The sequence below is a fragment of the Lepidochelys olivacea genome, assembly GCF_965140295.1.
Source record: "Lepidochelys olivacea isolate rLepOli2 genome assembly, chromosome: 1".
In the NCBI taxonomy this organism is placed as follows: Eukaryota; Metazoa; Chordata; order Testudines; family Cheloniidae; genus Lepidochelys; species Lepidochelys olivacea.
The window spans coordinates 321,870,670-321,876,669 of NC_140411.1; positions in this window are offsets into that span (position 1 = coordinate 321,870,670).

A 6,000-nucleotide genomic window follows, 5' to 3' on the forward strand; every position below is an offset into this window, starting at 1 on the left:
GCAAAATGGAAGGTGGAATAGATTGTTTAGCATAAGTGGTTATACCTGAAGAAAAGCTCTGTATGGCTTGAAAGCTTGTCTCTCTCCCCAACAGATATTGGTCCAATAAAAGATATTACCTCACCCCAACTTGTCTTTCTAATATCCTGGGATTGACACAGCCCCACTACTCTGTGATTTCCAAATATTATACTGCACCTTCAGAACGGCAAATAGTTCCAGTTCTCAGTTAAGCTATGTTCCCTTTATGTTATTTTCCGAACAGTTTCAAGGGATCTTTGATCACGAAAACTTCCTGGAATTGTGGAAGGATTCTTCTCCTGCATCACCCTGTTAACATCCTGCAGACCGATGCTTGATTGATCTCTGACTATTCATTGCGGCAAATGTGGCTTTTAACTCTACCCGGAATATAAAAGGGAGGTAGTAAAAAGAGTGTCTAGGACAGAGAAGTCTCTTCTGGGAAATCTAGAAGCAGTCAAACCTAAGAGGGGAGCTTATTCTGTGGCTTTGTCTTTGTTGTTTTGTTTTATTAAAATCTGAACCCTAGGAAAAGTGTAAGTTTTGGACTACAGTGGGCCAAATCTTCAAATGGAATACAGTGGCACAGCTCCATTAAAATCAATGGAGCTATGCCAATTTACACCAGCTGAGAATCTAACCTAGCCTGTCATGGGCTGTTCACAGCGGAATTGGAGTGTCAGCTATTTAAACTCCCTTCCCCACCAGAGAAAAGTCTGATAAGGGGAGACACACAAGAGGGAAGGTGTATTGAGATTCAGGGATCAATAATAACAACAGCCCATGACTTCTGAGCCATTTTGGTAACAACATGGCAACAAAGATAGTTAGATCAATGAAAGCAATCAACTAAATGGCTAGAAATCGCAGATGGGTGGATTAATTAATAATACAAAAAGTTCAGATAGCCAGGAGGCTCACAGGCAGTATAATCTGAAAAGACAATCACGGAGTATTGGTGAGTGCAACATTTAGAGTGAGAGCAAGGTAAAAATTGTCACATTTGTTAGAATGTGTGATATTCCTTTCAGTAAAGTTATTACTTCCGCACTATCATTCAACTAACCTGGCAGGTGTTTTGTTGTTGTTTTTGTTTGTGTGTGAGTGTGCATTGTTGTAAATTTTGTCCTTGATGGGAATATAATTTTGAAAACCTGCAAATTCAGGGGTCTTCAATATCAATCCACAAACATAGCTTGGGTTCATAATGAATGGTAGACTGAACGTTTTGCAAGAAAATGTTCCAGCACATTTCTTCTTCTGAGGTGATGTTCAAGTGAAATGAAAGATGCAAGTGACAGTGTGTCTGCTAACTCCATAAGTCTACAGACGGATTTCAGTGAGGCCCGAAGGTACATTTGTACATAGGTAAGGCTGAAATCAAAGACCCTTGGCTTGCTTAGGTGGAGGGAAATCCAGTGTAGATTTCAGGGTTCCTTATAATTCTCCACTTAATACTTCATATTGATATTGAGGCCGCAAGTGCTGCTCTGCCAACAAGTGTAAAATGGAGGAGGGTATTTGTTTTGCTTCTGAAGAACTTAAAACATAGGCGAGGTCTACACTACAGCCCTATATATTTATAACTACATTGCCACGGGATGTGAAAAATACATATACCAACCTAATCCCCCGTGAGACAGCACTATGTCGATGGGAGAGCTTTTCCTGTTGACATAGCTACGGCCTCTTGCAGAGGGGGATTAACTACTACGCCAATGGGAGAAGCTCTCCCAATGGCATAGTAGCATATTCACTAACACACTACAGCAGTGCAGCTGCACCAGTGCAGCCATGCTGCTGTAATGCTGTACATGAAGACAAGCCTGTGTAGTTTAGTCACTATGGGCCCAAATTATTCCTATTTCTCAGCTGAAAAGAATGGAGTGTGACTGTGAATGGAAGGAATGCACAAAAGCTCTGATGAACACTTTCAGGCCCATTCTTCTTCTTGTTACTGTTAAATATTTATAGATCTCTATAACTGTGCATGACATTTTTCATAGGCGCAATCCCTGTCCATTTTCGTTTAGGTGTAACCTAAAACAGATAAATATAGTAGTAGTGAAATCCATAGATTTCAAAAATGCTTTGTGAAGGAGAGAAAGTATCATTACCCCCATCTTCTGGACTCTCAGTCATAGCCCTCCTCATAGGTGCTCCTATCCCTTTTCCATAGGACAAGAAGAAAGCAAACAAACGATGTTGTAAGGAAAGAGGGGAAACATTTAAAACAAACAGATTGTGTGTCAAATTAAACTGAAAGCAATCTTAGAAGTTCTAATATTTGTAGATGCAAGAAGGAAGGAGTAAATAGCACACACTGAGGTCAATGGTAAAAAGGAAGGTGAAAATAGGAATTAAGGAGGGGTTTGAAAGAAGAGAGTGAAAGTGTTTGGTGTATTGTGTGCTGTTGGGAATGATAGAAACCACAGTTCTAGAGTGAATGCCTGTTGTAACAAAAACAACAAGGAGTCTGGTGGCACCTTAAAGATTAACAGATTCGGGGGTGGGAGGGATAGCTCAGTGGTTTGAGCATTGGCCTGCTAAACCCAGGGCTGTGAGTTCAATCCTTGAGGGGGCCATTTGGGATCTGGGGCAAAAACTGGGGATGGGTCCTGCTTTGAGCAGGGGGTTGGACTAGATGACTTCCTGAGGTCCCTTCCAACCCTGATATTCTGTGATTCTGTGTGATTTATTTGAGCATAAGCTTTCGTGGGTAAAAAACCCACTTCTTCAGATGCATGGAGTGAAAATTACAGATGCAGGCATTATATACTGAAAGATGAAGAGAAGGGAGTTACTTCACAAGTGGAGAACCAGTGTTGACAGGGCCAATTCAATCAGGGTTGATGTAGTCCACTCCCAAAAATTGATGAGGAAGTGTCAATTCCAGGAAAGGCAAAGCTGCTTTTGTAATGAGCCAGCCACTCCCAGTCCCTATTCAAGCCCAAATTAATGGTGTTAAATTTCCAAATGAATTTTAGTCCTGCAGTTTCTCTTTGAAGTCTGTTTCTGGAGGTTTTTGTTGAAGTATGGCTACTTTTAAATCTGTTATAGAATGTCCATGAAGATTGAAGTGTTCTCCTTCTGGCTTTTGAATGTTACCATTCCTGATGTCTGATTTGTGTCCATTTATTCTTTTACGTAGAGACAGTCCGGTTTGGCCAATGTACATAGCAGAGGGGCATTGCTGGCATATGATGGCATATATAACATTAGTAGATGTTCAGGTGAATGAGTCCCTGATGGTGTGGCTGATGTGGTTGGATCCTCTGATGATGTTGCTAGAGTAGATATGTGGACAGAGTAGGCAACGAGGTTTGTTACAGGGATTGGTTCCTGGGTTAGCATTTCTGTGGTGTGGTGTGTAGTTGTTGGTGAGTATTTGCTTCAGGTTGGGGGGCTGTCTGTAAGCAAGGACTGGCCTGCCTCCCAAAGTCTGTGAGAGTGAGGGATTGTTTTCCAGGATAGGTTGTAGATCGTTGATGATGTGCCGGAGAGGTTTTAGCTGGGGGCTGAGCTTTGTGACTTTGTCCTCACCCACAACCATTTCAGATTTGGGGACAACTTATTCCTTCAAGTCAGTGACACTGCTGTGGGTACCCACATGGCCCCACAGTATGCCAATATTTTTATGGCTAACTTAGAACAATGCTTCCTCAGCTCTCGTCCCCTAGCGCCCCTCCTCTACTTGCGCTACATTGTTGACATCTTCATCATATGGACCCATGGGAAGGAGGCCCTTGAAGAATTCCACCTGGATTTCAACAATTTCCACCCCACCACCAACCTCAGCTTGGACCAGTCCACACAAGAGATCCACTTCCTGGACACTACAGTGCAAAAAAGTGATGGTCACATAAACGCCACCCTATACCAGAAACCTACTGACCGCTATACTTACCTACATGCCTCCAGCTTCTACCCAGGACACATCACACAATCCATTGTCTACAGCCAAGCCCTAAGATACAACCAAATTTGCTCCAATCCCTCAGACAGAGACAAACACTTACAAGATCTTTATCAAGCATTCTTAAAACTACAGTACCCACCTGGGGAAGTGAGGAAACAGATTGACCGAGTGAGACAGGTACCTAGATGGATAAACCATGATTTGAGGACTTCAATAGCTCAGACATAGGTGAGAGGTTAATCGCAGGACTGGGTGGGTGAGGTTCTGTGGCCTACGTTGTGCAGGAGGTCAGACTAGATGATCATAATGGTCCCTTCTGACCTTGATATCTATGAATCTACTACAGGACAGGCCCAACAAAAAAATAACAGAACGCCACTGGCCATCATATACAGCCCCCAGCTAAAACCTCTGCAACACATCATCATCGATCTACAACCTATCCTGGAAAATGATCCCTCACTCTCACGGACCTTGGGGGGCAGGCCAGTCCTCGCTTACAGACATCCACAGGACTCCTTGTTGTTTTTGTGGATACAGACTAACATGGCTACCCCCAATACTTGACACCATATTGTAACAAAATACATCATAAACTTTGTAATGTCCACATACTTCTTCAATTTTTAAGGTCTTCTCTGAAAAAAAAAAATAATAAACTGCATGGCACCCAGTGTATCTATTTTGAAGAAGTAGGGCTGAACCTTTAGCTCTAAGAAGACTAAATATTCCTACCCTGATGTTAAAGTAGGGAATTCTCTTCTGATGTGTTTATATGTCAGTAGTACCCTGGAGCCTTTGGGTACTACTGCAAAATAACACACTGGAGCCTTTGGGTACTACTGCAAAATAACAAATAAGAGACCACAACTACACTTCCCCATCTGACTCTTAATGCTTTATTGCTGTAATGTATACCTTGTCGCTCGTTTTTTTAAAAGCCTCTGAAGAAATTCTTCCATGAAACACCTCCATCCTTCCTTCTCAACTAACTGTATTTACCCTGACAACCCCTCACCCACCTTCTGGGCTCTATTGAAGGTAACAGAGCTAGGGATGCTTGATGTTCTTCCCGAACTGCCTCTCTGCCACTTACTTAACAGAAATGCTTATATAGGCTTGATATTTTCAGAGCACCATACAGACACAAACTACTTCATCTTTCATTTGCCTGTGAGGTAGATAGGTCAGTATTATTATCCCTTCTTTTAAAGATATTGAAATAGAGGCAGGAAAGTGTGACATACCCAGGGTACAATCTAGATTTGTGAATATCTGTGTCCTGCCCTCTAACCTAGGATCTCTTTACACTGTTTTGCTGTTGTTGCTTCTACTGCATTGCTGACAAACAGCCTCTATCATGTAAGCCTCTCCTAGCTATGTCTATGTACACTTGCAAACTGCCAGTCACATTCAAGCTTTCATTAGCCCGAATTACTCTGTGGGGTGACCCTAACACACTCGCAATCCCAGACTTTCAGCAGAAATGTATGTCTTGTACTGCCTAGCCCGCTCCTGGACAATACTAGGTCATACAAAGTCTATCATTTTATTAATAGAAATGATATGAAGAAATCCTATTATCCCAAATGGAGTTTCCCAAAGATTTCAATTCAAACACACTGGTTCAGATAAAATAATAAATCAAGTTTATTAACTACAAAGAGAGAGATTTTAAGTGAATACAAGTAATGAGGCATAAAAATCAGAAATGGTTACAAGAGCAATAAAGATAAAAGGCAACTAATGCCTAACTTAACAAACTGTGTTAAATTGAAAGCAGTTTCTCTCACCACAGTTTCTCTCAGCATTCTCTCAATGTTCTCAATAGTTTTGCTGACCGAACCTCTAGGCCAAGACTCCTTCTGTGTAATGGCTGTTTTCTTTGTTCCTTCTGGTGTAGTCAATAGATGGACAGAGGAAGAGGAGGGGGTTCCTTGGGAATTTTGTCCCTCATTATTTCAGTGTCAGCCCCCTCTCAGAAAACATTTCCAATTGAGATTCAGGAGACAAAAAGTCTACAGGGGAGGCTATCTCCTGCAGGTTTTCCCACCTATTGG